Source organism: Danio rerio, chromosome 22, assembly GCF_052040795.2.
Source record: "Danio rerio strain M-AB ecotype USA chromosome 22, GRCz13ab, whole genome shotgun sequence".
Classification (NCBI taxonomy): domain Eukaryota; kingdom Metazoa; phylum Chordata; class Actinopteri; order Cypriniformes; family Danionidae; genus Danio; species Danio rerio.
Genome location: NC_141042.1, coordinates 30720731 through 30746814, shown reverse-complemented (window position 1 = coordinate 30746814; position 26084 = coordinate 30720731). Strand labels below are relative to the sequence as shown.

Below are 26084 nucleotides of genomic sequence, written 5' to 3'. Positions count from 1 at the left end.
TGTGTAGAAGACCATACACAGCTCATCACCTGTCCAATATAGTCCCAACAATAAAGCAAGGTGGTGGCAGCATAATTCTGTGGGGGTGTTATTCAGCTGCAGGGACAGGATGACTGGTTGCAATTGAGGGAAAGATAAACACGGCCAAGTTTAGGGATGTCCTGGACGAAAACCTTTGCCAGAGTGCTCAGGACCTCCGACTGGGCCAAAGATCTACCTTCCAACAAGACAATGACCCTAAGCACAGCTAAAATAACGAAGGAATAGAATCCCTAAATCCAGGTGTGAAAGACTTATTGCATCATTCTCAAAAAGACTCATGGCTGTTTTTGATCAATAGGGGGCTTCTTCTAAATACTGAGCAAAGGGTCTGAATACTTAGGACCATGTGATATTTCAGTTTTTCTTTTTTAATAAATCTGCAAAAATGTTACCAATTCTGTGTTTTTCTGTCAATATGGGATACTGTGTGTATTGAGGAAATAAATTAATTTAAATGATTTTAGCCAATGGCTGCAAAATATTTTTTTTTAATTTAAGGTGGTCTGGATACTTTCTGTACCCACTGTATGTCCCCTTTAAAGTATGCTCAATGTCAAGATTAAAGTTTACCAGGCACCACAGTTCTCTAGACAAAACTTTCACATTAATCCTGAAATTCTTGGCTGATTAACCTGAGCAGGTTATGTTCAGAGCAAAAGTTGCTGTAGAAAATTGTATACCATAATAATTACCTCTGCTTTACGAACCGAAAGCTGATCCTTTCCATTCAATATCCTTGAATCTATCTTAAAAGGTTACACAACCTGCTTTCTAAAATACCTCCCAGGTTAATTGGTCCCTTAGAGTCATTTCTCTTTCTGAAGAAAATCGAAAGTAAAAAGTTGTTAGGAACAATGTATTTAAATCTATTTAGAAGGAAGAAATAAACAAAAGTTTGAGAGGGCAACTTAAATCAAATATTTGTGTGCAAATATTCAATCAACTGATTTTAATAATGCAGGTTTACAAACAGCTCAGAAAACTTTTTTTTTATATTTTAAAATCCTTAGTCAATTATTATTTTCAAAATTGTGTTAAAGCAAAATCATGTAAATATTTATATATGAAAATGTAAAGCCATTACTAATGTTGATTGACAATTCAAAATTACTTGAGGATCAATTATAATGTATAAATAATTATAATTAGTTTAATATAAGTAAATTATTATTACAAAAAAATATTATTTAAATTATTTTGATGCAATTTTTAAACTCACAGCTGATTGGTCCAGTTTTTATTTATTTATTTATTTTTCTTCTCCAACCAGAATAAAACATGCTCTTGGGCAGTTTAGCAGTGCAAACTAAATAGCTACGAAACCTGATAGAAAACAACAAGCCAAAAACTTGGAGTTAGTTTAAACTAAGCTTACCTTTACCTGTGCAAATTACCTTACTCTCCTAAACATAGTGGAATTACCTTGATAGAAACTCAAACCAGCTGTATACAACACACCTATGGTCAACGAATACACTCATTAGCCATACATGCACACAAAAGATAAATGGAAGCACACAACCATGGACAAAAAAACCTGGTGTACATCATTGATTATGTTACCGAATCTTATTTCAATACTGCAGCCTTGGATATCCTCTCATGAAAATGACAATTATTTAAAATTACAATTCATTAAACAATTGACATTAATTAAAATACATTAAACACTAATAATTAATTTAAGAAGAATGATTATGCGAGTAAGAAAAAAGTCAAAAAGTCACCATTGAGTCATGTTTTTATATTTACATTGATTTTTAAAAATATGTTTGTTTCGTTTTTCTTTATCAAATGCTTGTTTCCTCCATTGCAGTGTCATATAAATGTATTCATGTCATATCTTTATTTTTGCTATTAATTTGCTGGCAGTTATACTACAGTGTCATAAAGGTTTTGCTGTGTTTTTTGTTAACAGTAAAAGTTTAATTTCTGTAATATTTGTTGCATAAATTATATCTTATTCAGGCTAAAAATAAATGAATGAATAACATGCATTGCTATTTTGTGCTTCTTGTTGGAAATTTTGGTTGCAAACCTAGAATTTTAACTTATGTGGTAAATGTTTCAATTAGTCTTCATCAATTGTCAACTTGGGAGTGTTAATTTAGGCATTTGCCCTTTTAAACAATAACTTATGTTGTTAAGGCCTAATTCAGAAAATGTCATTTAAAATAAAAGGTAAATTTATGATTTTATGGCCGCAGAATATTATAATTACAAAATAGATATCTTGCAGGCTTAATAAACATACTTCAGCTGGTTTAGAAGAATTATAAAAGCCTTATTAAAACAGCATGTCATGCGCCTAAGTAAGAACCTGCAGACATAGCATATGCAATACATTTTGGCAAATGTATGTATTGACCAAGACAAAAACAGCCCACACTAAAATAGCACATAAGGAGAATAGTTAAAAAAGTATGGAAACAACATGATCATATGCAAACACATGATTGTGAGCAATGGCATGATGTTACATCATATCTCATGATAGCTATGGATAAGAAACTGTATATAAACTGTGGGATTTTGAACATTGGTTGTGAGAGAGATTGATCAACCATTACTGCTTTAACAATAAACCGCTTCAACTTGGGAACTTCGAAGGCCTCAGCTTCTTTTGCTTGTTTTCTTTTAAACTTATAAGATGTTTGTTAAGATCCAGTGCAACTTTCCACTACACTGGTCTCAAATAAAACAGTTTGACTTAACTAGAAAAGTATACTTTTCCGTTTGTGCCAAAACTACATAGGCTGCATTGTATAAAACACTTTAGAAACAAAGATGACAACCTCTGATTGGCTTCCTGAGTTGAAAAATTAAGTAAAATCAACATATCTGTGACTGTCTGCATTGCACAATTGAACAAAATCACATTTTGAATCCAAACATTTGACCCTCCCCGGAGAACAAATAATTATAACTTTAATGTTATTATGCTAGTGTTTTGACGCTGACTATAGTTACATTTGAGAATTAAAGGTAATAATATTATTAATGTTATTTCTGGCACAAACTGATAATTTTACTTATAAATTGACTTATAGACACCCCAAAAATGAACATTTCCTCATCATTACTCACACTCAAGTGGTTATCAATTTTTATATATTTTTTTTAACATAAAACAAGACATTATGAAGAATGCTGGAAACTACAGCAGCCACTGACATCCATAACCAAAAGTACAAAAATATTATGGTCGTCAATGGCTGTTTTTATTTTTTCATTTACTATATTTTTTTTCTAGCTTAATGGTTGCTTATTTGTTACCATATGGATGAGCATGAGTGATAAATTTATATAAAAAAGATCTAATTCTACATTTCTGGTATTCAAAATATACTTTAGGTTATATGGTTTTAAAACAATACAAAGGTGAGAAAATTACTTAATTTTTTCCTTTTTTTAGAAACCAACCTTTTTAAGGTTCTAGGGTCAGTTTTTGGATTATTTATTAATCTGTTTAACTGTAAATCACGTAATCTTATACCCTTCATTATTAAGAACATGTATATACATATATATATATAACAGCTGTGACAGTTTAGTAAAAGATAGTAGTTTATATATAAACTTATAATTATAATCAGTTAAGATAATCAGTTTATAACTATATTGTTTAAATTATTAACTAGTAGGCTAATTTATTTTAAAGTGACATTATTGTTTGTTTTTTATATTTTACAACAAAGTGATTTTAACCAAGTATGATAATATTAAGAGCTTGAATTAGTTTATTACACTTAATCCAACAATTAGACGGTCTATAGTGTTTTCTTTGTTTATGTGGACACGTGAATAAAGTCATAAGTGTCTTTAACCAATTATTTTTATTTACATAATTTGAGTTCAGAAATTGCAGAGATGTTAAAATGATCGTTATGATATGATAATAATAATAATGACTGAAATGGGAAACCATACTTCAATAGGTGGCGATAATGCTAAAGAGTTAGTTACCATATATGGTTTGCCTAAATCGTGTGTCTTAGATTGTGTGCCTAAAACGTGTGTGGTTCTGCGGGCCTGCAGCTGGATATATGTCAATTTACCAAGGAGGGTGGATAGTACATCATTATTCATTATACATTTCCGTACACACAAACACAAGCTTTTTGTCAGGAATGCCTGTGCGATCACTGATACATCAATGTAGGAAAGTGATGTAAAATTATAGTTTTCGTAATTAAAAAAAACTGCATACTGACCCCTGGGAAAACTCCTAATCATAGATATATATGTATATGTGTAATTCTCTGGCTCTGGGTGGCCACAGTCCTCCACTGCAGCTTGGTCTCGCATTCATTTAAAAGGAGCGCTACCCTTGGCGCAATCCAATAGACAACAACAGGGTAGGCGACATGTAATATATATATCTCAGTTAAAGTCTTCTTCTAGCTGTCTTGACCCTATTCCAACAGAATTTTTAAAAAAGGTTTCAAATTGCTTGATTGACTATGTCCTTGACATAGTAAATGATTTAGTAATGACAGGAATTTTACCTAATGCTTTTAAAAAAAAGCTGTGGTAAAGCCACTTTAAAAAAACAAAAACAAATTTGGACTCCACAGTTTTAAATAATTACAGACCAATTTCTAATGTTACATTTTTTAGTAAGATTTTAGGAAAAGTTGTGTTACTACAGCTCAATCAATTTTTAGATGAGCATAGAATTTGGGAAAAATATCCGTCAGGTTTTAGAAAAGGTCATATTACAGAAACAGCTCTATTAAAAGTAGTAAATGATATGCACTTAAATATAGATAAAGGTAATGCATCAGTTTTAATTCTTCTGGATTTAAGTGCAGCATTCGACACGGTTGATAATTGCATTTTGATTAACAGACTGGAAAAACTTGTAGGTCTCTCTGGGATAGTTTTAAATTGGTTCAATACATATGTCACAGAAAGGACATTCTTAGTAAATATAGACGAATACATCGCAAGAACACAATATATTATATATTATATTTATGCTGATGACATTCAAATTTAATATTTCTGTTGAGCCAAGAGACACTGCTGCAATGGAAAATTTGTCCAACTGCATGTCCAATATTGTTCAATGGATGACTGCAAATTTTTTAAAGTTGAATAAAGATAAAACAAATTCTTATTGTGGGCAAAAAACCTGAGCGAGAGAGGATTGAAGCAGAATTGTGTTCTTTAGGTTTACAATCCAAAAAAGAATTAAAGAACCTGGGTGTTATTTTCGATTGTGATCTTAATTTTAAATCTCATATTAATCAAGTTACAAAAACATGTTTTTATCATTAAAGAAATGTTTCCAAAATTCGTTCTTTCCTATCTTTTGATTATGCTAAGAAATTAATACATGCTTTTATTTTCTCCTGGCTTGATTATTGCAATGCTATTTATACTGGTCAACCTAAGGGTTCTACAATGAAGTTGCAATTGATACAAAATGCAGCAGCCAGAGTTTTAATGAAAGTAAAGAAACAAGAGTACATTACACCAGTATTAATAGAATTACACTGGTTACCTGTGAACCAAAGGATAGATTTTAAGATTCTTTTATTAGTTTATAAAGCACTACACAACATGACACCTTCCTATATTTCCGACTGTTTAACAAAATATAATCCAAATCGTTTGCTAACCTCTTCTAGTGCTGGACTTTTAGAATTTTATCCTGTAAATCTTGCAATCTGGCGGCACTTCTTTTAGCCATTATGCTCCAAAAATTTGGAACTGTCTCCCTCTTGAAGTGAAAGAATCCCCTAGTATTCATGTTATTAAAAAGCTTGTTAAAACACCTCTTTTTTATAAATTGCGTATGAATAAACAAGTTTGTAAGGGGTACGCATTTTATCTATTTTGTTGTAGGTTTATATACAGTATGTAATGTATGGTGTGTGCCTGCATATGTAAGGACTGTTGTGTGTGTGTGATCATGTGGATATATACTTATATTTTGTGTACATAAATGTTTTTATTTCAGTAAATGTGATGTTTATGTTGTCTATTTTAATGCTTTTGTTGTTGTTTTTGAGGCACTTTGAGTTGTATGTATGTTGGAAAAGTGCTATACAAATAAAGTTTATTATTATTATTATTATTATTATTATTATTATTATCTATGGTTTGTGCCAAGCGGCAACCTCCAGCTCTCCCCAAGCCAATACGGAAGTAACTGAAACTGCAATTCATCGAAATTCCGCTAGTCCTGGCTCCATAATAGAGCAAATTTCAATTGAGCCCACTGTTAGAATGGCCAACTTTACAGCAAAAAAAAGGTGTTTACAGCCTGGTACAAAGAAAGATTTTGGTTCATACAGCTAATATTACCCTTCATTAAAACTGTGAGGGGGGTGAATTGTTTTTATAACTCATACGTTTCCTTTATATTAGGCTATTTTAGGTTTTCATGATTAAGGGCGTGGCCACTTGAGTGACAGCTAGGTCTCGCTGGTCACCGTCACTTCACCCCAGCTGACTCCGGCAGATTAGCCACTGATCTCGTCATATTCATCATATTTTTGTGTTGTTTTATGTGGCTTCACACAGTCAACTGCCTTATTTCCTACAATTATTAGATGATATGTAATGCTGTGTGCACTTAATAGAGTGGAGAAACTATGACGTCACTTTGTAGGCTAATCGGCTGCTACCATAAACCTGGTTCCCTCGTGAAAATCCCTACGATAAACAAAACAAAACAGTTAACAAACAGTCCTAAACAGTGACACTCATGGTCAAAATGACACATTTTGCTTGCAAAATGCACATACCGTGTCAAAACATTTAAAATATGCGACAAAAGCTAGTTTTACCTTCAAACAACACAACTTGCAAACAAGTAAATGAGCTCTCTTAATTAATCATTACACAATGGACAAGAAAATACAAAATACAGTACTCAGTGTAAATCAGTGCACCATTGCTTGCCATTGTAGCCTATTGCCAATGCCATTTGTTGTCTTTCTATTTGGGCTGTCAAATTTGCCTTTTTGCAAAGAATTGGATCCAGAACAACAAATGCTTTGATTAAATTTATATTGAATTCAAACTGTGGCTGAAAACTGAAATACTGTAAAAAATAAATAAATAAATAAAAGACAAAAAAAGTACTGTAATTAAATACTGTAAATATTAGAGAAAACACATGTAAACCAATATACAGTCAAACCTATTGGAAGTATAGGACATTGACCTCCTCCATCCATGCTGGCACAGAATAACACACCTTCCACCGTTTTCAATGTTTGCAGACTGATTGCTAAATAAAAATTTGTGTGAAAGTGTGTCAAACCGGTGCTTCAGTGATTACATAGTGGACTTGGTAGTTTATAATGGTTAGGAATAGATGGTTTCTGTTTGGTTATCATAGCTAAAACACTGGAGTTTGGACTGCTTGAGTGACATCTGTGTTAACTGATAGTGATAATGAAAATAGAGTGAAACCTAGTTTCTTTAACCAGGTCAAAGCAAACAAAAAAAACAGTATTTGCTTTTAGAAGATTTTATTTATAGTTTTGACAATTAAATAAAAGTTTGAAAAAACAGTAAATAGAATGTTTATTGATTTTATTTATGTGTATGCGCCCTCTAGTGGTGAAAACTTACACATCGGGACTTTGCGTGTTTTACAGTTTTTACCAACTGCTCACCAGGTCCGGCTCCACGGGTGGGCCTGGCCCACCCAATCAGAAGCTTGCACCCTGGCCCTACATCAGATAACAGCGTTTTTTTCCCCATGCGTTTAATAACTGAGAAAGCAGCATAAGTTGTGACCGTGAGCTTCAAAAAACATGCTTTGGCAAGCCAGAATCCTTTATAATCTTAAATAAAGTATTCCGTTTTAATAATTTTAAACAATTCAGGCTGCAAAAGATGAAAAAGAAACTATTTAGCATAGAGCTCAGGTTTCTGTGCGCATCACACGTCTGAGCGCGCATTACCAAACGCACTTCCCTTTAATATAATTTTATGCAATCGTAATTCATACAATAGGAAGTCTTTAAGTATACAAACAGTTCAGCAGCACTGAGTGGGATAATCGGAAGATCTATTAGGCCCGCTTAAACATTATAGTATTTTTCTCACGGAAAGAGCAAATATTAAGATCACTATTTGTTAATGACGCACAGAAACGGTCGAGGCTGAATCCAGCTTCTTATTCGCAGCTTCTTATTGACGCTATCCGGTCCACCTTAAAAACCGCGACACTTCCGTTTTTCAGCTTCTTATTCGCGTTCAACTTAGGGACCATGTTTATTTATGTTCCTTTTTGAAAAATGCTAAATGAAACTGAAATAAGGTAGAAAACAAGCTGCAAGCATGAAATCTAATTACAACATTGATTAATTATTGACAGTACCATCGTTTGAGTACAGTATATTTCTGTTTTTTCCAGAAATATAGTCCTTTATGAAGACTTCACATGACCCACCTATGAATAGACAGTGCCTGCCTCTGCAAGAATCTCAGATTCAAAATAATTGTTTTATTAATTCAAGTTGTAAAAGTTAATAAAATATGTTTTATCTGCAAATAATACCATTTGTATTAGATTTCAGTAGTTTTTTTTTCGGACACCCACGCCTGTAAATACAATTCTAGTTTTGTTAAACCTATTGTTTCAAAGAACAGACAATGCACTTTTTATGCACATTTTATATACCTTATACAATTAATGTGAATTGAACTGAATGAGCTATGCATAATTGATTACTGTATGTTGTCTTTAATATTACACAACAGACAGACTGACAGAAAGACAGATCTATCCAGATAGATAGATAGATGGATGGATGGATGGATGGATGGATGGATAGATGGATGATAGATGAATGGATGGATGGATGGATAGATGATAGATAGATAGATAGATAGATAGAGAGAGAGAGAGAGAGAGAGAGAGAGAGAGAGAGAGTTGTGTATACAACAGTAATGTTTGGCCTAAAAATATTTTGTTTTTTTCATGTAATTGGTGTTTACAGTGTACCTCTCTCAACAGATTATTTTCTCCATAGAATGCTGTAATGAAATGTATATAAGTCTATGAAAGAGCAAAGCGCTTTAGATTTAGAACAAGGTATATGGTATATCTAAAGATTTACTATTATGAAAGAAGTGTTTGCCATTTCATGCTAATGTGTGACATGTGTTTATGGGATTTTGAATGCAGTGTTACATTTTGAAGGACATGTAAGTTATTTTGCATTTTGTGAGTGCAGTTTTGAGAATTGTATGTAGAGTTTTGAAAAAAGGTGACATGGTTTTGAAAATGTGTGTAAGCAGTTGGAAAAAGTAAACTAAATTAAAATCTATTTAATTCATTTTGTTTAAAGAACCTTTTAAATACTTCTAATATGTTTTGCTTTGCAGAAGCAGATGTTAATTGCTTAAAAAAGCTTAGGCAGTTGAACACAAGTTGCAAATCTTATGCAAACTTTAGACTCATTCTCACAACCAAGAAACATAATTTCAGTGGTTTACACAGGTTTCTAATGATGTGATCAAACCAGCTCTGCAAATCACTAGTCGGTTTTGTACAAACTTGTTGACTGATTTTGTAATAGCATACTTTTTCATATAAAGATTTTTGGAAAACACAAACACTAAAGGCATAGACATTTGGTACTTTACAATGTGTGTGTACATGTTTTTGTGACATATCAGGACACAAATCTGTATAATGACATGGATATGACACAGGTATTACAAAAAGGAGGTGAAATATGAGGAAAATGTCCTCATTGCTCAAAAAGCTTATAAATCCCACAGGATGAGTTTAATCAGAGAGTAAAGCTGTACACTGACTCCTGTGATGGTTGGGTTTAGAGGTAGGGTGGGGTGAGGGTAATACAATATACGGTTTTGACAGTATAAAATGAATGGAAACCTATGTAATGTACCCACTTTTCACAAAAACAAACGTGTTTGTGTGTGTGTTTGTGTGTATGTGACATTTAAGATAATTAAAATCATTTAGGTAATTTAGGTGTGACCAAAAAGCCTATAATTGCTAAACAATTACTAACACATTTTTAAACTAAAACTTATTTATTAGATGAGCATTTGCCATTTCAACGGTAACAAATCACCTGAAATACACATAAACACACACACACACACATATATATATATACTGTATATATATATATATATAAGGTGGGCTAATAATTTTGACTTTAAGTGTGCACAAAGTAACGCAAGGTATTTGCTCAGGGTTAACCATGGCATGCTTCCATGGTTTTTACTACAGTGTTTCAATTATTGAAAAAGTTCTGCAAAATTTGGATGAGAAATACAGGAAAAACTGTTTTCACAGCATAAAAGTATTTTTATTATTGTCAATATTGTTCTTTAAAAAAAATCTGTGTAAGTTTAAGCGTAAAATCTGGCACCATTTTGAAAGGTGTAAAACACACAGAGTGACTGCTAGAAAGTTTTGAGGAAAACGCGACACAGCTAGTTAGTTAGTTAGCGAGTTAGTTGTATCAGGATGTTATAAATAAGCCACACACTGTTGGACACCAACTAAACTTACAAAATAATTGTTCAATTATAAGTGTTATGTTAAAAACTTTTTAAATAAAATGTTTTTTTAATAGATTTTTTTATAGACAAAAAAATATTTTATTGCTAATGCTACAAATAAATGCATTGTATAATCATGGATAATACTCCAAATTAATCCAAATGTGTTTATCCAATAGATAAATAAACACACTGGGCTATGTTGAATAAAACATTTATTGAGCTAAGTACTGAGGAAATATAGCTATTATTTAAAGTAAACTAGATTTAAATTAAAATCTGCCTTTTTAAGCATGTGTAACAACTAACCCTCTGTCTGTTACAACTTGACCCGCAGGTGGGGTAAATAGTAGCATTTATACTCCTGCCATTTTTGGCAATACTGCACAAAAACCATAAAACCAGTAATTATACAGGACAACCAGTGCTCATTTGTAGGAGAGGTTTGTGTGCTGTTAGTAAAAAAACAAATGGCTTGTCAATCCCATTAATTAGTTCATTTTTTGGCCAAAACAAAAATTGTTACTTTGTGCCCCACTCTCTCTCTCTCTCTCTCTCTGTGTGTGTGTGTGTGTGTGTGTGTGTGTGTGTGTGTGTGTGTGTGTAATATATATATATATATATATATATATATATATATATATATATATATATCTGCATTAATTGTTGTTAAACTTCATTGTTAAAGTGGTGTTTATTCATTTATTTTTGTTTTGTTTTATCTAGTGATGTAGTGTAAAGGTTAAAATGTAAAAGATTTCTCATAATTAGAGTTGGGACTTTGGACTGACGCTTACCCTGACAGATTCAAGAATAGCATGACTAACATGCTCTAACTTGAAAACAGGCTCAAACTAGAATGCAGCACCTCAACCCAGACCCTGTGTACTTTTGTATCCTGACAAAATAGTTTTGTATAGAGAATGATTCTGTAACTAAAACAAACTTATTTTATACTGAACTGAATAAAAACAGAACAAGTGCAAATCACAAGCCAGACTCTTGGCAAACTGGGGCAGATATTGCATAGTATTAAGGGTGAATAATTAATTATTGTATAGTGAATCAAAATGTTTTCCCACTTATACTTTTGCTATATCACAGTATATTACAATAATTGTATTAGTGACTTTAAAATACACAACAACATAAATGCTCATTCAATCCAGGAAAATGCACAGCAGTGATCTCCACAAATGTCAAAAATTATCCAGCTTTAAAAAAGAAAATCACTTACCGGGCATTACTAGTCGTTTGAGTAAGTTCAACTGTAAATGTTAGACCGTAAAGCAAAACCTTTAGACTGAACGGATTCAGGTGCATAAACAACCACTTCCCCCTTTACCACACAGTACTGTTGCTCTAGACCCTCCCTCTGGAAAAAGCACATACTGTACCGTTTATCTCAGGTGAAGTGACCATGGAATATATTAGTCCTTTTTGCAATAGAGACTGAAGTTCAACTGTGAATTGTCCTTTTTTTTACTCAGATAATTGAGTCAATTGTGTGCCGTTTTCATAATTTACATTTGATGGTACAGTAATTTGTATTATTATATAATGCCTTCAAAACAGGTTAGCCAACATAGAAATTGGAGTTTAAGATATGACAAAACAATCTGTTTAAAAATGTTCATTAGAATTTTTGACAATTGTAATTTAATAAAACAGAATATATTGCATAAAAATTTGTTTTAAATGTCAATTTCTTAACTTGAATATAAAAATTTTAGACAACTGAATTTTTAATAAATGAAATAAAACTTGAATAATATGAAATTTTATAAAAACATTTTCTAACTTTTTGTTTTTTCAAAATGTTTTTTTTTTTTTGGGACTGAATTCCTAGAGGTGGCGACAGAATGACTCAGTGGTTAGCACTGTCAACTCACCGCAATCAGTTCACTGGTTCAAGTCCCAGCTGGACCAGTTGGCATTTCTGTGTTGAGTTGGCATGTTCTCCACATCGTCATGGTCACACAAGGAAGACAAATCTTTAAAGATATTTATTAGTGCAATGCAACAGATATTGAGAGATGAAGCAGGTAAGTGGTGTAGCAGAGGGAGAGCAATCTCACACAGTTTAGTATCAGATCTTCAGTCATACACAACTAAAGCTTAGTTACTTCTCTTTAGCAGTTGTGTTTACATCAATGGAAAAAGAAGGACATCCATGGAATACGAGAGGTAGAGTCAATGAGTAGAACCATCTGACGTCGATTGAAAGAGGTGAGTATAAATAGTGCATGGTGATTGCAGGTGCAAGTGCGGGTAATTATTAATTGGGTGATTGTTCACAGGTGTGATGAGTGGTGGATAGAGAGGGAAAGTGGTGATTGGAGCAGCAGGAGCAAGCCGATGGTGTGAATTCAGAACATCAAATTCAATATTCTAAAACCGATAACGCAGAAATTCTGATTGTGGAATATAGATGCAGAAATTACAGAGCTGCATGTGTTTACTGGCGTATGTGCATCATAACCAGGCTTAAGCGAACTAGCGGACATGTCATCTGCCTTGTGTAATTAGGTTTTATTTTATTATTATTTCCATTTATTTATTTTTTTGTATTTTATTATTATTATTATTATTTCTATAAAGGTTGTTTGATATGTTTGTAAAATGCAAAAAAGAGAAATTAAATAAATCGTAAACATAATATTGAATTTGATTTACAGTTTTTTACAATTTCTATGACACTTTTTTCAATACATTTAACACGTTTCTTAAACTCTTAACATGGTTAGCACAACATCCGTGTTCGTGGGCTATACAATTAACACATTTCTTGTTGTTTTGACACAAAATGCATCCAGTTAACACCAATTTAAAATGCTTAAACTTCTTTTAAACACAAACTTAACCAAAACCAAAACAATGTAATTTTACAGTCCAATTTACAAATGCTTTAACACAGTATATCAGAACAGATAACACTATGTTCTAAACAGAACCTATATAGGCTAAAGCCAAAGTGAACAGCTGTTCATATTGTCAATTGAAACACAAATATATACATATATGGCGCAAATATATATATATATATATATATATATATATATATATATATATATATATATATATATATATATATATATATATTTTTTTTTTTTTTTTCTATTACACTTCTAATTTACGTTATAGTTAAAGTATTGTTTAATTATACCTATTATATAAATTATAGATATGCTATATTGGTTGTTTTTTTTTTAAATGTGACAAGAAATGTCATTGAAAATAAAATAACATAGAAGCCATTATCTCATCCATGGTTAAACCAACAACTAATAAAATACCATTGTGAATATTATGAACCCCACCACCACCGTTCTTGACACTGAATAGACAGAATAAAAACAAATAATACTTCAAAAAACTGTTCTTCTTCTGAAAGAACTTCTTTCAATGGACAGAATTCCAAAAACTTAAATTAGCTAAATAAATCTAAATAAAACCCTGCCTGGGAGATCTGGCAGAACAAGAACAATCTGGCAGAATTATATTCTATATATTACAAAAAGATACAGCTCTGCTTTTGTCATCTGCCTGCCACAAAACAGACACAAGGTAGTTTTTTTTTTTTTTTTTTTTTTTTTAAATGTTTGAAACTGACTTGCTGGGGCAGAATGTGGCTGTGTTGATGTTTTGGTGCTTGTGGAGGATTTAGCAGAACATAGCTGTGCTGATTGAGGGGATTGATGCTTGTGGGGGGTTCATAGACAGTATCAGGAGAGGATGCTTTTACTGCATCTGATAATACATTACATAGAAGGTTGCGTGGTGGCACAGTGAGTAGCGCTGTCGCCTCACAGCAAGAAGGTTGCTGGTTCGAGCCTCGACTGGGTTCTCCCCAAGTTGGCGTGGGTTTCCTCCGGGTGCTCCGGTTTCCCCCACAGTCCAAACACTTGCAATACAGGTGAATTGGGTAAGCTAAATTGTCCCTATTGTATGTGTGTGAAAGAGAGTGTATGAATGTTTCCCAGTGCTGGGTAGCAGCTGGAAGGGCAGCCACTGCGTAAAACAAATGCTGGATAAATTGGTGGTTCATTCCACTGTGGCAACCCCAGATTGATAAAGGGACTAAGCCGAAAAGAAATGAATGAATGATTACGCATAGAAGATGTTGACAGATGTTCAATATCTCTGCCTCTGCTGATTTCACTTTTGCACACATTACATATAGTATCACTTTTTTTTATCTGCAGCACCACTGACTGTAAAATGCTTCCACACAGAACCTGAAAGTTTTTTTTTTTTTTTTTTGACTGGTGGAGGACCAAGAAATGGCTCAGCAGCAGTCTCACTCTTTTTCACTCTTTTTCTGGGTGCCCAAATGTATTTGAGGAGTTTCAAGTTAATAAAAAGTGACGGGAAGCTATGCTAAGGTTAACTAGCCTATAGCATATATTTTGCTGTCTGCAAAAGACAGTAATTTAGACGTACCATATAACTCCCATAAGTGCATACTATTCGACGCAACTGCACAAGCATTGTTTTAAACCTTTATAAACGAACGTTAACGTTACTCTGTCAACAGTCTATTGTCTAAATTACCACGCTAACAGAGCTAACGTTGCGTAAACAGAGAGCACCCGATTGCAAACGTCAAAAATGCAGCGTAATGGAATATCCCGATCAAACTCCGCTTCAACTCCGCTACAAGTTTATAAACTGCATCTGGAACCCAATTAAGGTACAAAAATCTATTTAACAAAAATAGTGATGCAGTGAAGTATTTTTTTCGCTCAGCCGTCATTTTGAAACATGTTTGCAGTGTATTGTTAGACGTGGTGTAGTGTGTTAGATTATTATTATATTTTGAAAAAAAGTTTAGAGGTTTAGTTTATAATGTGTGATTTTGAGCATGAAATTAACTGTTTTGCCAATTGTGTGTTTTAGGTGTGTTTCTGCGTTAAGAGTTTAGCAAACTTGTTAAATGTATTGAAAAAACTGTCATAGCCTTTGTAAAAAACTCTAAACTTGAAAATGTATATTTAAAAACTGGATATCTGAAGTCTAGGAATTCAGACGCCAAAAAATATCTGAAGTTTGAAAATGTGTCTATAAAAATCTGCTTTAAAAATTCTGTTGTCTTAAATTTAAGATAAATTTTCATTTCGGCTAAGTCCCTTTATTACAGTTTTTCACACTACATTTAACAAGTTTCCTAAACTCTTAACAAGATTAGCACAACATCCATCTTTGTTGGCTATACAATTAACACATTTTTTGCTGCTTTGACACAAAAGGGATCTAGTTGACACCAATTTAAAATGTTTAAACTTCTTTTACACACAAGCTCAACCAAGACAAAAACATTACACTATTACTATTATTATTAACATATTACAGTCAAATTTACAAATGCTTTCACACAGTATGTCAGAACAGATAACACCATGTTCCAAACAGAACAGATATAAGCTAAATTCAAAGTGAATTGTGAATTGAAACACAAATATATTCCCTGTATTTTTTCCATTGCCAACGAGAAACAGCTTATTGCAATACAGGTTATGTAATAAAGTCAATACTGTACTATACACAGTGTGTTTTGCAGTAAACTACTCTATAAAGCTGGAGTCCATTACAGTTTTTCTTGTTTGCTTTGACCTGGTTAAAGAAACTAGGATCCACTTTATTTTCATTATCATTATCCCAGCAGAGCAGAAGATAGGTCTTGCAAATGTGTAAACTCTTTCTCATTGGGTTGATACATTTTCCCAACCATTTTTCAAATTAGTTAACACAGATGTCACTCAAGGAGTCCAAACTCCATTGTTTTAGCTATGATAACCAAACAGAAACAATCTACTCCTAACCATTATAAACTACCAAGATCAGTATGAAATCACTGAAGCACTGATTTGATACTCCTTCACACAAATCTTCAATAAGCAATCTGTCTGCAAACATTAAAAACGGTGGAAGGTTTGTGTTGTTCTGAGCCAGCATGGATGGAGGAGGTAAATGTCCTATACTTCGAATAGGTTTAACTGTATATTGGATTGCATGTGTTTTCTCTAATATTTACAGTATTTTATTACTTTTTTGTCTGTTTCTTTTCTTTTTTTTTTTTTACAGTATTTCACTTTTCAGCCACAGTTTGAATTCAATATAAATTTAATGAAAGCCTTTCTTAATCTAGATCCAATTCTTTGCAAAAAGGCAAATTTGACAGCCCAAATAGAAAGACAAGAAATGGCATTTGCAATAGGCTATGGCAAACAATGGTGCACTGATTTTACAGTTCTGTATTTTGTATTTTGTTGTCTATTGTGTAATGATTAATTAAAAGAGCTCATTTACTTGTTTGCAAGTTGTGCTGTTTGAAGGTAAAACAAGCTTTTGTTGCATATTTTAAATGTTTTAACATGGTATGTGTGTTTTGCAAGCAAAATGTGTCATTTTGACCATGAGTGCCACTGTTTAGGCCTGTTTGTTAACTGTTTTGAAAATGTGTAGTTTCAGGTGACGGCTGCATCAAAGCAATCAAGAAAAACTGTAGTAGATATACAGTACAGTACAGCATTTTCAGAGAGTCATGAAGTTGGAGACCAATCAAGTACCACATGGAATTATCTATGTTGACGAGGCTGGGGATGTCGCCGTGGGAAAAACATAATTGGCCAAAGGGCCACAGTTAGCATGCCAGGCCATAGAAGATATCAAGTGTAATGTGGATGAAAACATGTGGCCAAATGCAGAAGACCAGGCAGATTAGAAGATTACTTTTTATTTAATTTTTTTTATAATTGCGTTGCTTTTTCTGTGTGTATATCTTGCAGTGAAATCCTTTTGCAAATAAAGTCTGTAATGCAGCAATTCTGTGTTTGTATTTTTTTTACATAAACTGTAAATTTTATAAAGCAAATTCCTGCATTTACTAAACCCAACAAAACAAAACTGTAGAGAGGCTTTAATTATAAAGGCAGAGCTGACACATAAAATAATGCAGTTACTGTAAATTTAACTGATGATAGTGTTTTTATTGTCAATGTGTTATGATTAACTTGATTGAATGTTTCTGTTGGAGGAGAGCATGTGTTAGTGTTTTGAAGAATATTTAATTTTGAATCATGTTTGCAGTGTTTTGTTAGACATGGTGTAGTGTGTTAGTTTATTATTGTATTTTGAAAAGTAGTTTAAAGGTTTAGTTTACAATGTGTGATTTTGAGCATGAAATTAACTGTTTGCCAATTGTGTGTTTTAGGTGTGTTGGTGCATTAAGAGTTTAGCAAACTTGTTAAATGTATTGAAAAAACTGTCATAGCCATTGTAAAAAAAAAACATAATCTGGGGTCGCCACAGCGGAATGAACCTCCAACTTATCCAGCACGTTTTTATGCAGCGGATGCCCTTCCAGCTGCAACCCATCTCCCAAATATAAGATTTAATAAGAAATAAGACTTAACGTTTTAAGAAATAAAATTCAAAAACATTTAATGGCATATACTAATCAGTTTAAACAAAGTACAATGGTTAATTTAAATGAACACAATTCAAATTGTCATATTTTAAGCCATTTAGTTTTAATGAATCATGATTGTGTTTATAAGATGCAAAGCAATGTGTGCCCACGCTTCACTTATAGAAAATCACATTATTGTTTCATATATCTTATTCTTGATTATATACAGCTACTCCGCTAACATGAAAACAACTGTCAAATTTCCTCCGAAAGGTCTGCCCTCTAGAGGCTCTGGTTGGTCAGCTAAAATAATATACTGTAATTCGTGGATTGGCTCAATGTCACCACATCATGTGCCCACAAACATGCGCTTTTGAGCAGTGTAAACACTAGCAATGTTTTCATTAAAAATGTGAATGAACTTTATGCATAAAACTGGATTACCGCATAAAAGACGTGTAAATAAAGTAGTTTCCATCCAAAGAGTCAAAGCGAACAAATATGTCACTTTCTGATTAACTGGTGCCAAATATCAACAGTAAAAACTGAATTTACCTTGGTAGGAGAAGCTACGTTAATCTTTTCTTCATCTAAAAAAATGATTTGCGCCTCAGAAGTCAATCCTGACATGCAGTGAATGCGTGGTGGTGTTTGAAGGTGTCAGTTGCGGAGCACAGACGCTCTTGATTCTGAAGGTCATTAATTATATAACAACACTAATACTTAAATGGTTAAGGCATTTTAGAACGACCAAAACAACAGTTAAGTTGTTTTAAAACCTGATTTGTAGCCTGCGTATTTGTCCATTTACACACATTCTCATCATCACATGATCTCTTATAACAAAATCACACAACCTTTTTTAATGCGAATACTGAACTTGTGCGGTAAAAGTGTTTCCATCGTAGCTTATGCGCATCTTTTCTTATCGAATAAAAAGTGTATTCTACTTAGTAATGCGCACAAGTTTGTTATGCGCATTTTCAAAATTTATGCGCATCATGGTGTTTCAATCAACCGTTTTTTTATGTGCATTTTGCAAATGGTGGATGGAAACATAGCTACTGTCAGTCAGAGTAGCTGTTAGATGAGTTACCTGCCTGTATCAGACAGGAAAACTAAGAACACACAGCTGAGTCTCACGCCTGCTTTCTAAAATAAAATTCCTTTCACATATATTCGAAATAAGCTTGAGTAAGTAATATGAAACATTCTCATATCTTTTGGTAGTTTGTTATTTGAGATGTAGAATGCACGGAAAGAGTATGCATAGAGAGACACAAAAAATCGTCTGCAGAGAGACACTGAAAGTGGCCGCATAGAGTGACACTGCACTCGCCGCTGAAAATGATGGGTGTTTACAGCGGTTTGACTGATTAATGTGAATTTTTAGCTAAATTGTTAGTGGTGTCAAACATAATTTCCAGTTGTTTACATCCTTGTTTACGTCCTTGCTTCAGCATAACCTTAATGCAAGCAACTGTGCATGTAGTTGATCAAATTTAACAAATAAAAATACTTGCAGATTGGGGCTCACAATCCACAACTTTGTCGGTTAGAGGATATTTAGCCAAATCCAGCACTAAATTGGGAGAGATTTTGGAAGTTCTCTTTTGTCAAATGCTAGCTATATCTTTTTTTTTTTATAATTCTCTGAAACATAATTAAAATTGAATTGTAAGCACCTCCCTCTTTGTGTCATGTCCTTTGGATGCTCAAATACAAAAACCGATTAATAATATCTAGCCAACTCGAAAACATTTAAATCAATGTTGTATTTCATATGCAACAGCAATGTAAACTTATATAAAGATGTGTTTAGACATAAATTTATTGCATAATTATGCAGATTTCTCTGCATGAAAGACCAGCAATCGGCAGATTAACCTGCTGCTGCTTCTCTGATTGACAGGGTTTGTAACTAAACAACAAAGAAAAAAAAAAGGAAGTACCGCTCTATTAATGAGGAAGTAGTTTGTCCTGAAGCTTGCATACCCTGTTACACACTCAAAAGTATGCTGATTTTTCAAAAAAAAAAAAAAAAAAAAATTTAGAATGTAGTATAAGAATGCAAATTAAAAGAAAATAAATGCCAAGCGGATATGACATAGGTTAAAGCATCTTACATCTGTGCATATGTGCAGTACATGAAAGACAGCTATTTCAGTCATTTTAGTTTGGATGATGGAATTCATTGGAAATGTCACTGTGGACATAAGAGTGTTTTTAGACGTTTTCAAATTTATTCGTGTTAGTGTAGACATACAGTAGCCTTTGAGAAATATTGATTTTAGAGCTGGTGTTAACAAGACAGAGCAAAACAACGGAATACAGTGGTTTTATTACCCCCAAGCCATGATCAATTATTTACAACGTGCATAGAGCTAAATATAAATAATGAAAAGAAAAAGAAAAGAAAAAATATTTACATTCAAGAAAAGGTAGCTTATTCCTGTATGTGTCACAATGGGCCACTGCTGTCCTCTGGTGGTTAAAACAATAAAATGCATTGTATAAAATTATGGTGGGTTTTTACATTATATTATGGTGGAGAGTAATTATCACTATGATATTTAAATTAATTCTTATTTTTAAATTGTATTTATTTATCATTCTACATCACTGTTGCTTAAATTATGTTACATTTAAATACTCCCTCCTCTTTGAAGAGGGAATATTAAAATACAATTTAAAAATAAGCATTAATAATTGAAGTCAGGTTTTTGACTTTTTTAAACCACTTTTATGAAACAGCCCTCTGATGTGATGAATAGTTTATCCCACCCTCATGTCAGTAAACAATTTCAGTTAACAAAAACCTGACTTCAATGAGCCAAACTAAAAGTCCACGCTTAAATTGGTTTCATAACATCAAGTTGAAGATCATTTAATCTAACTAATCTGAGTTCAGTTTAAATAATCTAGAGATAACTGCTTGTGCACATTACTGTCGCGAAACCCTGAAGGTCGAGCGTAGATGCATCGATTATGTTGTGTGCTAAGATGGCAACGAGAACTGAACGACCTCTAAAATTAGACCAAAGAGCTTAAGCCTTAGCCTGAGTGTTAACCTGCCCCGGACCAGGCTAGTTTCCCAGCATAAGTTGCCAGATTATCTGAGTTTGAACTATCGTAAAATTTATTTATGAAACCGAATCTGCCATTAATAAACCTGACTTACCAAAATAAGCCTAGCTTTTTCTGTAAATTTGGTTTATGGAACAGACCCCTGGTCCACCAATAGCAGACCACAATAATCCACAACATCCAATCTACTGGACTGCTCAATTCATTCAGTAATTATCCATATGCTGGAGTCAGGAAATGTATATATTAGTTGCGAACCTCTTGAATGTAATTCTTGTATTGCATTGGGGTAATGTAACCCAGAGCTCTGTCATCGAATTATTCATTTGTATCTAATAAATTACTAATATTTTTGGCATTGAAGAAAAAACTCTCCAGACCTTTTTTCTTGAACACGTATTGAATTGGCAAGATATTCCAACAATAGTCATTGTTTTATTATGAAGATCTGATATTCCAGTACACTCATTCATTCATTATTCTTCGGCTTAGTCTATTTATTTATAAGGGGTCACCACAGCAGTATGAACAACCAACTTATTCCAAAACAGTATAATCCAAAATTCCACTACACATTATAGATGCATTACAAATCTAATTGCATTAAATTATTTTAATAATTTGGCACAAACCTCTCTGGATGAGATCACAAAAGAAATGATGATATAATTAGCATTTCTAACCATTTTATTTGATTTACCAAAGTCACAATTTCACATTTGTCACATGCATAATGGAGAAACCTTTATCCCTCTTTCACATGAGACTTTGTGGTTGATTTGTTCTTACATGAGTAAGACCAGTAACACACTTTATAAAAACATCCCCTTGCAGTTTTCTTCATGTAAACAAATTTAGATGTGTTAGCCGCAAAGCTGTGCAGATGTATGCCAATTATAGCCATCACGGTGTGAAAAAAGTTATACCACTATGAAACTGAGAAAGGAATTCGATCAAAATAAATTGTTCACTTTAAGGTTTAATTATATATGTCTGTAAATAAAACAGACAGGCACACTAAAAAAGTGTGCCTGAGTAATGTCATTAATTACATTTTTATAAGATACAAAGAAAAAGTAAACTAAATGATGAGGTCAGATGTGTTTAAATGTTTTTTACATTTGCAGCTGTAGATGTGCATAAATGTTGTTGACTTCGCTGGACTGTAAACTTTGACCAGCTGTTTGTTTAACCACCATGCACACTTCAGAGCTTTCCGGAAATGCACACGTTAAGCAAAAGCTGAAGGCAGTTTTTATCTAACCACAAGTTTTATTCGAGACACTGCTCGCTGCAGAGCCACTTAGGCTCAAACGAGGAGGAGCTTGAGCTCCAACTCCTCCTCCTATTAGCTGTTTTAATGCGTACACCCAACCCACCTCTAACCCCAACCCCTATTGAAGGTGGAGGAAGGAGGAGCTGGAGCTGAAGCTCCCCCTTGCTGGAGCTCAGCTCTGCCCAAGTGGCTCTGAAGTGAGCACCACTTGTTTTATTCAGTCTATTCTTTTACGTTTTAAAAAAGCATTAATGTATTAATCACCGGAAACACCACATTTAGCTTTTTTTTTTCTTTTTTTGATGGTATTTTTTATTTTATTTTTTAGCTTATGGTATGCTTGGTCAAGACTAAACCAAATGTGTGTTCAGAAGTCAGTAAAGGTTGCGGTGAAGTGTCATGGTTTCTGGGTGTTTTTTCCAGCAGAAGTTGAGTCTCTTTTACAGTTACAGGATGTTATAAATCAGACATTATATATCAGAGGCTCAATCACCAACATCCGGTTAATTCCCTGAATTCATTGTCCAATCAGCCAGTGATTATCATGCAGTGCAATGCACCCTGTCACTCAACAAATGGGTTAAGCCTTGAAACTGAAAATACTAAAATAATGAAATGGCTAGCCCAGAGTCTTGAATTAAACCTGAAAAAGATCAAGATCACAACAGAGCAAAGCAAGGGACTAGTGATGTGTTGTGAGAGTCTAGCAATGTCTTGTGTGAAGCTTGAGAGACTAGTGATGTTGTGACAGAGTGATGTCCGATGAGAGACTATTGATGTCTGTGAGAGACTAGTGATTTCCTGTGTGAAACTATGTCCTGCTCTACTAACATGTTAAAACCGCAACAACAAATCCTTCAAATTTTAAACATAAAAATTTACTTATTTCAGATTTTTTTTTCTAATTTTAGTGTTCATTGTATTTAAAGTCCCTTGCTATGTATGTCTTTATAATTGCTTTGCTCTAATTTGATCAGTAATAGCAGTATTTATTAGCGAGGCCTGTTTTATCCAGTTCTTGTTTATTTCTAAAATATTTGTTTGATTTGAGAAGTTTCTATTATGAAGTTGGATTAGCTGGCTAGTCAGTTTAGTTTGCACCAATCCTGCGTTTTAGGTAACACAAAGGCAGCTTGATTTTAAGCACTCTTTGTTGCCATATTATGGAACAGCTGAGCTAAGCTGAGATCCCTTCATGTTACCTAAAACCCAGAATTGATGCAAAATCAAACTCAAGCCAGCTAGTCTGGCTTTGTGGTACAGGCCCTATGTACTTGATTAATTTATTTTTCGATGATGATGATAAACCAATCAATGCATGCAGGTTTTATGATGTTAGGTGTCAGGTGTTGTTGCAGGGAAGAGACAAACACTCAAATTAAGAATTACACGTCATTTACTGAGCAGAGACATACAGTACAGATCATTCTTTTAAGCAAAGAAAGCATGACTAAGAGACAGAACCACAGCATGTTAAACTGACAGGTTAATATCACAAAAAAATATAAGGTCTAAAAAACATTTTTTAAATTCTCTTAATAAGTTATGGGTTTTGGGCATAACATGCACTAAACTAATAAAATTCTCATCTCCCATTCCCTTTAAGAGCGAGTTGGTAATGTACAGCACATTGACTATTTATATGGTGATATTTGTCAGCAGAAAAAAACTGAACACTTCACGAGTGAGGAAATGGAATAATTTTGCACGGTAGCAGACCATCTAAGAGATGAACCTGAGGTGTCAACCCCAATTGGCTATTTATTTGGGAAATATTTGGTAGTTGGTAGTTTCAGCTTGGCAAGAGTCGTTTTGAGGCGTTGCCCTACTCTGTTTAAATAGCAAATGCATTAGCGCTCATTTTTGTGCCCATAGGCGTTCTGGTCTAAAAAGGAAGGCATTCTGAGGCGGACTGCTGGCGCGTTGCTATTTTGAGAATCTATAATAGATTTTTCATTAGACCAAAACTAACCCGGTCTAAACTCCGGCGCAGAGTTGCGCCTCGCTTACGCACTGCTTAATACGCACAAGAGAGCAATAGGCTAATATCTTTCCATATGAAAAAAATTATATATTAAGGATATATATAGTATATAATAAGAATAGATATAGGATATAAATATAAAGGATTAATTTAGCAAAAACGCGCCCTGAAAGCGTTTGCGCCCTGGGTTTTGCGCTATGCGCATGGACCGTCAAAATAGAGCCTATCAACTCCATATAGGCTTTAATTTTATAAATTAGTTCATTATAATTTAGTCCATGACTAACATCCACACACACATCCTACTTATGCCACTATATGCATATATCAACTCATCAGGTGGACAAATCTAGCACCAAACACAAATATATTATAAATATGTATATAACAGGAAATAATAAAAGTTATAATAATAATACAAATATTAAACAAATGTAAACTTTCATGAATAAACTGGGAGGAGGTAACAGTTTTTGTATTTATGTACACAATATTAAGTTTTTACATTTTAATTCTAACATTTTTAAATATAAATATATTTGTGTGCTTCTGTTCCTGCCTGTGTGCATAATAAGCAGTATGTACACACATTTAAGACATGCATAAGTGCATGATACTAATGCCATTTTTGAAAAAAAAAAAAAAAAGAAATCCCTGCAGTATTGACTTTACACTAGATTTTAGTCAGTCAATGTCTATTTCAGTTGTCTCAAAATAAACTGATATTTGCATTAGACTGAAACTAGCAATAAATGGTTGCATTGCGCCTGGAACCACATGCCCAATATATGAAAATTACTCAATATTAATCAAGATCGTCTCTCTTTATGATAATGTTTACTAAATACTGTTTAGAGCACATTAGATGTTTGCTTAATAATAATAACAACAGTAATAATAATAATAATAATAATAATAACAATAATAATAATAATAAGCAAAACAAAAGTAGTGTCTGTGTTACGACTTTTCTGGCCAATGCTTACAGGTAACAGGTATCTGCTTGTTTTTAGGTCCAAGCCGCCACTCATTTAAATTGAGAAATTATTTGTTTATGACAGTGTTTTAGTCATGTCACACATTAAAGTGAATTTTATATAAAATCATGTTGTACACAACAGTATCTGGACTTGCTGCATCACAGACACCAATATTTGAACTTTTTTTTTTTTAAATTTATCACTTTCTGGCCATCTGATATTAGGCATGGATGTATATATTGAGATTGTGATTTTCGAAAGTATTGCATCGCTTTATAAACGGTTATTATTACCATTTAATGACTCTCCCTATACAGTTTGATAGAGCGCTTAGACCCGGAAGCCGCTTTGTGTGACATCAATCACTTAACAAGCGGATTTCATCTCACTGAGAAAAAATCTAATTTATGTCTAATTCAATCTCTAAATGTAAAATTCATGCTTAAGTACATGAGTCCTTATGCCACTCTTGTGATTATTTGTAAGGATATTTTACTCTTGTAATCTAAATGGAAACTTTTTTTTTGTTTTTGCTTTTTATAAATTTTACATCCTGGAGTTTATGGGGGGAGATCACTTTTTATATAATCAAATCACGTATTATATAAACAAAAAAAAGCCATATACTATTAGTATATTATCACCACACCTGGAAATTTAAGGTATAGTCTATAGATAAAACTATGCACAAATAACTAACAATAGTTAAGTCTGACATGTTTTCAAGTGTGTGTGAGAGCATGTGGTTTGTTTGTGCTTGTGGCTTTATGTGCTTTTCTTGTAGTTGCAAGA

The 26084-nt window shown here is 33.2% G+C and overlaps 1 protein-coding gene and 1 long non-coding RNA gene across 2 annotated transcripts in view; both read right to left on the bottom strand.

The window, feature by feature from the left end:
* LOC141380213 (uncharacterized) overlaps positions 1-11881 on the bottom strand; it is an 89523-nt gene extending 77642 nt beyond the window's left edge. The window contains exon 1 of the mRNA XM_087304545.1: positions 11792-11881. The gene's annotated coding sequence lies outside the window, so the exon portion shown is untranslated. The remainder of the gene's footprint in view (positions 1-11791) is intronic.
* LOC147838569 (uncharacterized) overlaps positions 1-26084 on the bottom strand; it is a 142783-nt gene that overhangs the window by 92573 nt on the left and 24126 nt on the right. The gene's annotated exons all lie outside the window — the stretch shown is intronic.